The sequence below is a fragment of the Ascaphus truei genome, chromosome 20 (assembly GCF_040206685.1).
Source record: "Ascaphus truei isolate aAscTru1 chromosome 20, aAscTru1.hap1, whole genome shotgun sequence".
Lineage (NCBI taxonomy): Eukaryota > Metazoa > Chordata > Amphibia > Anura > Ascaphidae > Ascaphus > Ascaphus truei.
The window spans coordinates 32,832,960-32,844,605 of NC_134502.1; positions in this window are offsets into that span (position 1 = coordinate 32,832,960).

Here is an 11,646-nt window from a genome sequence, read left to right on the forward strand (position 1 = left end):
GGTAGGGAGGGTGAAGGGCAGGGGTAGGGAGGGTGAAGGGCAGGGGTAGGAGGGGTGAAGGGCAGGGGTAGGAGGGGTGAAGGGCAGGGGTAGGAGGGGTGAAGGGCAAGGGTAGGGTGGTGAAGGGCAGGGGTAGGAGGGGTGAAGGGCAAGGGTAGGAGGGGTGAAGGGCAAGGGTAGGGTGGTGAAGGGCAGGGGTAGGGGGGGTGAAGGGCAGGGGTAGGGGGGGTGAAGGGCAAGGGTAGGGGGGGTGAAGAGCAGGGGTAGGGGGGTGAAGGGCAGGGGTAGGGGGGGTGAAGGGCAGGGGTAGGGGGGGTGAAGGGCAAGGGTAGGGGGGGTGAAGAGCAGGGGTAGGGGGGGTGAAGGGCAGGGGTAGGGGGGGTGAAGGGCAGGGGTAGGGGGGGTGAAGGGGGTGAAGGGCGGGGGTAGGGGGGGTGAAGGGCAGGGGTAGGGGGGTGAAGGGCAGGGGTAGGGGGGTGAAGGGCAGGGGTAGGGGGGGTGAAGGGCAAGGGTAGGGTGGGTGAAGGGCAGGGGTAGGGGGGTGAAGGGCAGGGGTAGGGGGGGTGAAGGGCAGGGGTAGGGGGGGTGAAGAGCAGGGGTAGGGGGGGTGAAGGGCAGGGGTAGGGGGGGTGAAGGGCAGGGGTAGGGGGGGTGAAGGGGGTGAAGGGCGGGGGTAGGGGGGGTGAAGGGCAGGGGTAGGGGGGTGAAGGGCAGGGGTAGGGGGGTGAAGGGCAGGGGTAGGGGGGTGAAGGGCAGGGGTAGGGGGGGTGAAGGGCAAGGGTAGGGTGGGTGAAGGGCAGGGGTAGGGGGGTGAAGGGCAGGGGTAGGGGGGGTGAAGGGCAGGGGTAGGGGGGGTGAAGAGCAGGGGTAGGGGGGGTGAAGGGCAGGGGTAGGGGGGGTGAAGGGCAGGGGTAGGGGGGGTGAAGGGGGTGAAGGGCGGGGGTAGGGGGGTGAAGGGCAGGGGTAGGGGGGTGAAGGGCAGGGGTAGGGGGGTGAAGGGCAGGGGTAGGGAGGGTGAAGGGCAGGGGTAGGGAGGGTGAAGGGCAGGGGTAGGGAGGGTGAAGGGCAGGGGTAGGAGGGGTGAAGGGCAAGGGTAGGAGGGGTGAAGGGCAAGGGTAGGAGGGGTGAAGGGCAAGGGTAGGAGGGGTGAAGGGCAAGGGTAGGGTGGGTGAAGGGCAGGGGTAGGGGGGGTGAAGGGCAAGGGTAGGGGGGGTGAAGGGCAGGGGTAGGGGGGTGAAGGGCAGGGGTAGGGGGGGTGAAGGGCAGGGGTAGGGGGGGTGAAGGGCAGGGGTGGGGGGGTGAAGGGCAGGGGTGGGGGGGTGAAGGGCAGGGGTGGGGGGTGAAGGGCAGGGGTGGGGGGGTGAAGGGCAGGGGTAGGGGGGGTGAAGGGCAGGGGTAGGGGGGGTGAAGGGCAGGGGTGGGGGGGTGAAGGGCAGGGGTAGGGGGGGTGAAGGGCAGGGGTGGGGGGGGTGAAGGGCAGGGGTAGGGGGGGTGAAGGGCAGGGGTAGGGGGGGTGAAGGGCAGGGGTAGGGGGGTGAAGGGCAGGGGTAGGGGGGGTGAAGGGCAGGGGTAGGGGGGGTGAAGGGCAGGGGTAGGGGGGGTGAAGGGCAGGGGTAGGGTGGGGTGAAGGGCAGGGGTAGGGTGGGGTGAAGGGCAGGGGTAGGGTGGGGTGAAGGGCAGGGGTAGGGGGGGTGAAGGGCAGGGGTAGGGGGGGGTGAAGGGCAGGGGTAGGGGGTGAAGGGCAGGGGTAGGGGGGTGAAGGGCAGGGGTAGGGGGGTGAAGGGCAGGGGTAGGGGGTTGAAGGGCAGGGGTAGGGGGTTGAAGGGCAGGGGATAGGGGGGGTGAAGGGCAGGGGTAGGGGATAAAGGGCAGGGGTAGTGGTGGTGAAGGGCAGGGGTAGGGGTGGTGAAGGGCAGGGGTAGGGGGGGTGAAGGGCAGGGGTAGAGGGGGTGAAAGGCAGGGGTAGGGGGGGTGAAGGGCAGGGGTAGGGGGGGTGAAGGGCAGGGGTGGGGCGGTGAAGGGCAGGGGTAGGGGGGTGAAGGGTAGGGTGGGTGAAGGGCAGCGGTAGGGGGGGTGAAGGGCAGGGGTAGGGGGGGTGAAGGGCAGAGGTAGGGGGGGTGAAGGGCAGGGGTAGGGGGGGTGAAGGGCAGGGGTAGGGGGGGTGAAGGGCAGGAGTAGGGTGGGGTGAAGGGCAGGGGTAGGGTGGGGTGAAGGGCAGGGGTAGGGGGGGTGAAGGGCAGGGGTAGGGGGGTGAAGGGCAGGGGTAGGGGGTAAAGGGCAGGGGTAGGGGGTTGAAGGGCAGGGGATAGGGGGGGTGAAGGGCAGGTGTAGGGGATAAAGGGCAGGGGTAGGGGTGGTGAAGGGCAGGGGTAGGGGGGGTGAAGGGCAGGGGTAGAGGGGGTGAAAGGCAGGGGTAGGGGGGGTGAAGGGCAGGGGTGGGGCGGTGAAGGGCAGGGGTAGGGGGGTGAAGGGCAGGGGTAGGGGGGGTGAAGGGCAAGGGTAGGGGGGGTGAAGGGTAGGGGGGTGAAGGGTAGGGGTAGGGGGGTTGAAGGGCAGGGGTAGGGGGGGTGAAGGGCAGGGGTAGGGGGGGTGAAGTGCAGGGTTAGGGGGGTGAAGGGCAGGGGTAGGGGGGGTGAAGGGCAAGGGTAGGGGGTGAAGGGCAGGGGTAGGGGGGGTGAAGGGTAGGGGGGATGAAGGGCAGGGGTAGGGGGGACGTAGGGCAGGGGTAGGGGGTGGTGAAGGGCAGGGGTAGGGGAGGGTGAAGGGCAGGGGTAGGGGGGGTGAAGGGCAGGGGTAGGGGGAGTGAAGGGCAGGGGTAGGGGGGGTGAAGGGCAAGGGTAGGGGGTAAAAGGCAGGGGTAGGGGGTAAAGGGCAGGGGTAGGGGGGGGTGAAGGGCAGGGGTAGGGGGGGGTGAAGGGCAGGGGTAGGGGGGTGAAGGGCAGGGGTAGGGGGGTGAAGGGCAAGGGTAGGGGGTGAAGGGCAGGGGTAGGGGGGGTGAAGGGTAGGGGGGTGAAGGGCAGGGGTGGGGGGGATGAAGGGCAGGGGTAGGGGGGTGAAGGGCAAGGGTGGGGGGGTGAAGGGTAGGGGGGTGAAGGGTAGGGGGGTGAAGGGCAGGGGTAGGGGGGGGCAGGGGTGGGAAGTGAGGCAGGGGCAGGGGTAGGGGGGGTGAAGGGCAGGGGTAGGGGGGTGAAGGGCAGGGGTAGGGGGGTGAAGGGTAGGGGGGGTGAAGGGTAGGGTGGGTGAAGGGCAGGGTTAGGGGGGGTGAGGCAGGGGCAGGGGTAGGGGGGGTGAAGGGTAGGGGAGGTTAAGGGCAGGGGTGGGGGGGTGGAAGGGCAGGTGTAGGGGGGTGGAAGGGCAGGGGTAGGGGGGTGGAAGGGCAGGGGTAGGGGGGGTGAAGGGCAGGGGTAGGGGGGGTGAAGGGCAAGGGTGGGGGGTTGAAGGGCAGAGGTGTGGGGGGTTGAAGGGCAGAGGTAGGGGGGGTGAAGGGCAGGGGTAGGGTGGGGTGAAGGGTAGGGGGGTGAAGGGTAGGGGTAGGGGGGTTGAAGGGCAGGGGTAGGGGGGGTGAAGGGCAGGGGTAGGGGGGGTGAAGTGCAGGGTTAGGGGGGTGAAGGGCAGGGGTAGGGGGGGTGAAGGGCAAGGGTAGGGGGTGAAGGGCAGGGGTAGGGGGGGTGAAGGGTAGGGGGGATGAAGGGCAGGGGTAGGGGGGACGTAGGGCAGGGGTAGGGGGTGGTGAAGGGCAGGGGTAGGGGAGGGTGAAGGGCAGGGGTAGGGGGGGTGAAGGGCAGGGGTAGGGGGGGTGAAGGGCAGGGGTAGGGGGGGTGAAGGGCAAGGGTAGGGGGTAAAAGGCAGGGGTAGGGGGTAAAGGGCAGGGGTAGGGGGGGTGAAGGGCAGGGGTAGGGGGGTGAAGGGCAGGGGTAGGGGGTGTGAAGGGCAGCGGTAGGGGGGTGAAGGGCAGGGGTAGGGGGGGTGAAGGGTAGGGGGGGTGAAGGGCAGGGGTGGGGGGGGTGAAGGGCAGGGGTAGGGGGGTGAAGGGCAGGGGTAGGGGGGTTGAAGGGCAGGGATAGGGGGGGTGAAGGGCAGGGGTAGGGGGGGTGAAGGGTGGGGGGGATGAAGGGCAGGGGTAGGGGGGACGTAGGGCAGGGGTAGGGGGTGGTGAAGGGCAGGGGTAGGGGAGGGTGAAGGGCAGGGGTAGGGGGGGTGAAGGGCAGGGGTAGGGGGGGTGAAGGGCAGGGGTAGGGGGGGTGAAGGGCAAGGGTAGGGGGTAAAAGGCAGGGGTAGGGGGTAAAGGGCAGGGGTAGGGGGGGGTGAAGGGCAGGGGTAGGGGGGTGAAGGGCAGGGGTAGGGGGGGTGAAGGGCAGCTGTAGGGGGGTGAAGGGCAGGGGTAGGGGGGGTGAAGGGTGGGGGGGGTGAAGGGCAGGGGTAGGGGGTTGAAGGGCAGGGATAGGGGGGGTGAAGGGCAGGGGTAGGGGTGAAAGTGAGGCACAAATTGTTGGCAGGAGTAAAATGTCCCTCTCCACACACACACACACACACACACACACACACACACACACACACACACACACACACACGACGGGAGTGAGAGGTGGTGGAGAGTGGGACTGGCGCAGATCCGAGGAGGCTGCTTGGCCCCCCAGCGGCCGGGGAGGTAGCGCTGGGGAGGTAAGGGAGCGCCAGGGAGGTAATTGAGCGTTGCCGGCTGGGTTAGGAGGGATGTGCCACGCTTCCCCTCTGTCCGGGAGCCGGTTGAGAGCGGGGGGGAGGAGCCTGAAGTTGGCGGCTGTTGCAGGAGGGCCGCGCCGCGCTTCCCCTCCGTCCGGGAGCCGTTGCAGGGCGGCGCACGTGATGGGGGGGGGGGAGAGAGGGGGGGAGAGAGAGAGTGAGAGTGTTTATGTCCCCCTTGGCCCGTCACTCCGCCTCAGGCCAATGAGAGGTGTGCAGGGCGGGCAGGCCAAGGGAGCCATCTCATTGGCCTGAGGTGGAGTGACGGGCCAAAGGTCCAATGTGATTGCCCCTAGGGACAGGGAGACACAGGACAGACAGACAGGCATACAACGGTTTGAGAAATATATATATAGATATATATAGATATATATATTTATATGTATATCTATATATATATATATATATATATATATATATATATATATATAAATCAGTTCTGTAGTATTAGATAAATAGTTACTGCATTAGTATTATTTTTTATTCTTAACTCTTAATGCCATTTTTTGTATGCTTTTTGATATACTGAGTATCCCTCTATATTCTATAGCAGGTTCCAGCAGTGCAAGATCTTTGTAACACTTTCCTGTTTGTGATAACTTGTTGCCAATGTTCCCAGCAGTTGGAGCTGCAAACTGTAACAGTAGATAATGTTACCTTGGTAATACCTTTGTGGCCATTTGCATGTCATTTCCCAGAATCCCTTGCTGCAGTGGGAGCCCTGTATGCTGGGTGATAATGGTGAAAGACAGGGTTGCAGACCTGTCTAAGATATGTGAATGTGCTCACAAGTGATATTCTTGAGAATATAAGAATACTTCATTACTAATATTTTAAATAAAAAAATATATATAATTATTATTAAACTATTTAACTTTATATTTATTACCATATATGTTTTGTCAATTGGATGAAGCCACACTCAGCAGTACTCTTTATATATATACTAGCTGAGAGACCCGGCGTTGCCCGGGATGTAAATGCGTAATAGGTGTATTATTTATAAATGGTGGAACAATAGATGACTATTTGTTGGAAAGGTTGGATAATAATGTTGAAAAGAAAGATGGAAGAAATGTAATACGATGTTGTATAAAAATGGTTTATTGTAAACACACCACAGTACAATGTATATTTTGGTGACATAAGTGATGTGAAAATGTGAGGCGTGTGTCCTGCTAGGGTGTGAGCGTGTGTGAGGCGGCGGGTGGGTGTTCAGTACGGGCGGCGCATGGGTAGTGAGTGCTGGCTGTGGGTCGGGGTCCTGCTAGGGTGTGAGGCGGCGGGTGTGTGGCGAGTGCGGGTGACAGCTGGTCAGTGATATTGTTGCGTAGGGGCAGGATGCGGCAGGTGTGTGTCGAGTGTGTGGGGTGGGTGAGAGGCGGCGGGTGTGTGTCGAGTGGCGGGTGTCTGTTGAGTGCGTGCGGCGGCTGTGTGGCGCAGGGGTGTGAGCGGTGGGCGGGTGAAAGGCAGAAGTGCGGGTGGGCGAAAGGCAGAGGCAGGAGGGCGGACGAAAGGCATTGAAGGAGGGGAGGTGAGGTCGAAGGGGTGGTGGGGGGTGGTGAGGGGAGGTGAAGGGGGGTGGAGGGGAGGTGAAGGGGGGGGGGGTGGAGGGGAGGTAAAGGGGGGGGTGGAGGGGAGGTAAAGGGGGGGGTGGAGGGGAGGTGAAGGGGGGGGGGGTGGAGGGGAGGTGAAGGGGGGGGTGGAGGGGAGGTGAAGGGGGGGGGGTGGAGGGGAGGTGAAGGGGGGGGAGTGGAGGGGAGGTAAAGGGGGGGGTGGAGGGGAGGTAAAGGGGGGGGTGGAGGGGAGGTAAAGGGGGGGGTGGAGGGGAGGTAAAGGGGGGGGTGGAGGGAGGTAAAGGGGGGGGGTGGGGGGGAGGTAAAGGGGGGGGGAGGAGGGGAGGTAAAGGGGGGGGGGTGGAGGGGAGGTAAAGGGGGGGGGTGGAGGGGAGGTAAAGGGGGGGGGTGGAGGGGAGGTGAAGGGGGGGGTGGAGGGGAGGTGAAGGGGGGGTGGAGGGGGGGGGTGGAGGGGAGGGGATGGAGGGGGGGGTGGAGGGGAGGGAGGGGAGGGGATGGAGGGGAGGGAGGGGAGGGGGTGGAGGGGAGGGGGTGGAGGGTAGGTGAAGGGGAGGGGTGGAGGGTAGGTGAAGGGGAGGGGTGGAGGGTAGGTGAAAGGAGGGGTGGAGGTGAGGTGAAGGGGGGGGGTGGAGGGGAGGTGAAGGGGAGGTGAAGGGGGGGGGTTGGAGGGGAGGTGGAGGGGAGGTGAAGGGGGGGGGGTGGAGGGGAGGTGAAAGGGGGGGGGGGGTGGAGGTGAGGTGAAGGGGGGGTGGAGGGGAGGGTGGAGGGGAGGTGAAGGGGGGGAGGGGAGGTGAAGGGGGGGGGGGTTGGAGGGGAGGTGAAGGGGGGGGGGGTTGGAGGGGAGGTGAAGGGGGGGGCGGGTGGAGGGGAAGGGGGGGTAGTGGAGGGGAGGAGGGGAAGTTAAGGGGGGGTGGAGGGGAGGTGAAGGGGGGGGGGGTTGGAGGGGAGGTGAAGGGGGGGGGGTGGAGGGGAAGGGGGGGTAGTGGAGGGGAGGAGGGGAGGTTAAGGGGGGGGTGGAGGGGAGGTGAAGGGGGGGGTGGAAGGGAGGTGAAGGGGGGGGTGGAGGGGAGGTGAAGGGGGGGGTGGAGGGGAGGTGAAGGGGGGGGGGTGGAGGGGAGGTGAAGGGGGGGGGGTGGAGGGGAGGTGGGGAGGTGAAGGGGGGGTGGAGGGGAGGTGAAGGGGGGGGTGGAGGGGCGGTGAAGGGGGGGGTGGAGGGGAGGTGAAGGGGGGGTGGAGGGGAGGTGAAGGGGGGGGTGGAGGGGAGGTGGGGAGGTGAAGGGGGGGGGGGGTTGGAGGGGAGGTGAAGGGGGGGGGGAGGAGGGGAGGTTAAGGGGGGGGTGGAGGGGAGGATAAGGGGGGGGGGTGGAGGGAGGATAAGGGGGGGGGGGTGGAGGGGAGGTTAAGGGGAGGGTGGAGGGGAGGTGAAGGGTGGGTGGAGGGGAGGTGAAGGGGAGGTGAAGGGGGGGTGGAGGGGAGGTGAAGGGGGGGGTGGAGGGGAGGTGAAGGGGGGGGTGGAGGGGGGGTGGAGGGGAGGTGAAGGGGGGGTGGAGGGGAGGTGAAGGGGGGGTGGAGGGGGGAGGTGAAGGGGGGGGGTGGAGGGGAGGTGAAGGGGGGGTGGAGGGGAGGTGAAGGGGGGGGGTGGAGGGGAGGTGAAGGGGGGGGTGGAGGGGAGGTGAAGGGGGGGGTGGAGGGGAGGTGAAGGGGGGGTGGGTGGAGGGAGGTGAAGGGGGGGTGGAGGGGAGGTGAAGGGGGGGGTGGAGGGGAGGTGAAGGGGGGGGTGGAGGGGAGGTGAAGGGGGGGGTGGAGGGGAGGTGAAGGGGGGGGGTGGAGGGGAGGTGAAGGGGGGGGGTGGAGGGGAGGTGAAGGGGGGGTGGAGGGGAGGTGAAGGGGGGGGGGTTTGGAGGGGAGGTGAAGGGGGGGGGGGGTTGGAGGGAGGTGAAGGGGGGGGGGGGGTGGAGGGGAGGTGAAGGGGGGGGTGGAGGGGAGGTGAAGGGGAGGGTGGAGGGGAGGTGAAGGGGGGGGTGGAGGGGAGGTGAAGGGGGGGGGTGGAGGGGAGGTGAAGGGGGGGGTGGAGGGGAGGTGAAGGGGGGGTGGAGGGGAGGTGAAGGGGGGGGGTGGAGGGGAGGTGAAGGGGGGGGTGGAGGGGAGGTGAAGGGGGGGGTGGAGGGGAGGTGAAGGGGGGGGGGGTTGGAGGGGAGGTGAAGGGGGGGGGGGTTGGAGGGGAGGTGAAGGGGGGGGGGGGTTGGAGGGGAGGTGAAGGGGGGAGGGGAGGTGAAGGGGGGAGGGGAGGTGAAGGGGGGGGGGGTTGGAGGGGAGGTGAAGGGGGGGGGTTGGAGGGGAGGTGAAGGGGGGGGGGGGGTTGGAGGGGAGGTGAAGGGGGGGGGGTTGGAGGGGAGGTGAAGGGGGGGGGGTGGAGGGGAGGAGGGGAGGTTAAGGGGGGGGTGGAGGGGAGGATAAGGGGGGGGGGGTGGAGGGGAGGATAAGGGGGGGGGTGGAGGGGAGGTTAAGGGGGAGGGTGGAGGGGAGGTGAAGGGGGGGTGGAGGGGGAGGTGAAGGGGAGGTGAAGGGGGGGTGGAGGGGAGGTGAAGGGGGGGTGGAGGGGAGGTGAAGGGGGGGTGGAGGGGGCGGTGAAGGGGGGGTGGAGGGGAGGTGAAGGGGGGGGTGGAGGGGAGGTGAAGGGGGGGTGGAGGGGAGGTGGGGAGGTGAAGGGGGGGGGGGGTTGGAGGGGAGGTGAAGGGGGGGGGGAGGAGGGGAGGTTAAGGGGGGGGTGGAGGGGAGGATAAGGGGGGGGGGGTGGAGGGGAGGATAAGGGGGGGGGGGGGTGGAGGGGAGGTTAAGGGGAGGGTGGAGGGGAGGTGAAGGGTGGGTGGAGGGGAGGTGAAGGGGAGGTGAAGGGGGGGTGGAGGGGAGGTGAAGGGGGGGTGGAGGGGAGGTGAAGGGGGGGTGGAGGGGGGGTGGAGGGGAGGTGAAGGGGGGGTGGAGGGGAGGTGAAGGGGGGGTGGAGGGGAGGTGAAGGGGGGGGGTGGAGGGGAGGTGAAGGGGGGGTGGAGGGGAGGTGAAGGGGGGGGTGGAGGGGAGGTGAAGGGGGGGGGTGGAGGGGAGGTGAAGGGGGGGGTGGAGGGGAGGTGAAGGGGAGGGTGGAGGGGAGGTGAAGGGGGGGTGGAGGGGAGGTGAAGGGGGGGGGTGGAGGGGAGGTGAAGGGGGGGGTGGAGGGAGGTGAAGGGGGGGGTGGAGGGGAGGTGAAGGGGGGGGTGGAGGGGAGGTGAAGGGGGGGGGTGGAGGGGAGGTGAAGGGGGGGTGGAGGGGAGGTGAAGGGGGGGGGGGGTTGGAGGGGAGGTGAAGGGGGGGGGGGGTTGGAGGGGAGGTGAAGGGGGGGGGGGGGGTGGAGGGGAGGTGAAGGGGGGGGGTGGAGGGGAGGTGAAGGGGAGGGTGGAGGGGGAGGTGAAGGGGGGGTGGAGGGGAGGTGAAGGGGGGGGGTGGAGGGGAGGTGAAGGGGGGGGTGGAGGGGAGGTGAAGGGGGGGGTGGAGGGGAGGTGAAGGGGGGGGTGGAGGGGAGGTGAAGGGGGGGGGTGGAGGGGAGGTGAAGGGGGGGTGGAGGGGAGGTGAAGGGGGGGGGGTTGGAGGGGAGGTGAAGGGGGGGGGGGTTGGAGGGGAGGTGAAGGGGGGGGGGGTTGGAGGGAGGTGAAGGGGGGAGGGGAGGTGAAGGGGGGGGGAGGGGAGGTGAAGGGGGGGGGGGTTGGAGGGGAGGTGAAGGGGGGGGGTTGGAGGGGAGGTGAAGGGGGGGGGGGGTTGGAGGGGAGGTGAAGGGGGGGGGGGGTTGGAGGGGAGGTGAAGGGGGGGGGGTGGAGGGGAGGAGGGGAGGTTAAGGGGGGGGGTGGAGGGGAGGATAAGGGGGGGGGGGTGGAGGGGAGGATAAGGGGGGGGGTGGAGGGGAGGTTAAGGGGAGGGTGGAGGGGAGGTGAAGGGGGGGTGGAGGGGAGGTGAAGGGGAGGTGAAGGGGGGGTGGAGGGGAGGTGAAGGGGGGTGGAGGGGAGGTGAAGGGGGGGTGGAGGGGGGGTGGAGGGGAGGTGAAGGGGGGGTGGAGGGGAGGTGAAGGGGGGGTGGAGGGAGGTGAAGGGGAGGTGAAGGGGGGGTGGAGGGGAGGGGGTGAAGGGGGGGGTGGAGGGGAGGTGAAGGGGGGGGTGGAGGGGAGGTGAAGGGGGGTCGGAGGGGAGGTGAAGGGGGGGTGGAGGGGAGGTGAAGGGGGGGGTGAAGGGGAGGAGGGGAGGTTAAGGGGGGGGTGGAGGGGGGGTGGAGGGGAGGTGAAGGGGGGGTGGAGGGGAGGTGAAGGGGGGGTGGAGGGGAGGTGAAGGGGAGGTGAAGGGGGGGTGGAGGGGAGGTGAGTGAAGGGGGGAGGGTGGAGGGGGAGGTGAAGGGGGGTGGAGGGGAGGTGAAGGGGGGGTGGAGGGAGGTGAGGTGAAGGGGGGGGTGGAGGGGAGGTGAAGGGGGGTGGAGGGAGGGGGGAGGTGAAGGGGGGTGGAGGGGAGGTGAAGGGGGGGTGGAGGGGAGGTGAAGGGGGGGTGGAGGGGAGGTGAAGGGGGGGGGGAGTGGAGGGGAGCTGAAGGGGGGGGGTGGAGGGGAGGTTAAGGGGGGGGTGGAGGGGAGGTTAAGGGGGGGTGGAGGGGAGGTTAAGGGGGGGGTGGAGGGGAGGTTAAGGGGGGGTTGGAGGGGAGGTTAAGGGGGGGTGGAGGGGAGGTTAAGGGGGGGTTGGAGGGGAGGTTAAGGGGGGGGTGGAGGGGAGGTTGGAGGGGGAGGTTAAGGGGGGGGTGGAGGGGAGGTTAAGGGGGGGTTGGAGGGGAGGTTAAGGGGGGGTTGGAGGGGAGGTTAAGGGGTGGTTGGAGGGGAGGTGGAGGGAGGGTAGGTGGAAGGGAGGGGAAGTGGAGTGAGGGGGTGGGTGAGGGGAGGTGAAGGCCGTTCCCTCACCCGTCCGGCCGTTCCCACGTGGAGCTGAGGGGGACTCAGCGTGTTGTGGCCGCTCCCCCGCTGTGTCCCTGGCACGCGCTCGCTCACTCCGCTCCCCCGCTGATTGTAGCGGCGCCGGGGGGGGGGTGGAGGGGAAGTGAGTGAGGGAAGGTGAAGGGGAGTGAGGGAAGGTGAAGGGGAGTGAGGGAAGGTGAAGGGGAGTGAGGGAAGGTGAAGGGGGGTGAGGGGAGGTGAAGGGGGGTGAGGGGAGGTGAAGGGGGGTGAGGGAAGGTGAAGGGGGGTGAGGGGAGGTGAAGGGGGGTGAGGGGAGGTGAAGGGGGTTGAGGGGAGGTGAAGGCCGCTCCCTCACCCGTCTGGCAGCTCCCTCACCCGTCCGGCAGCTCCA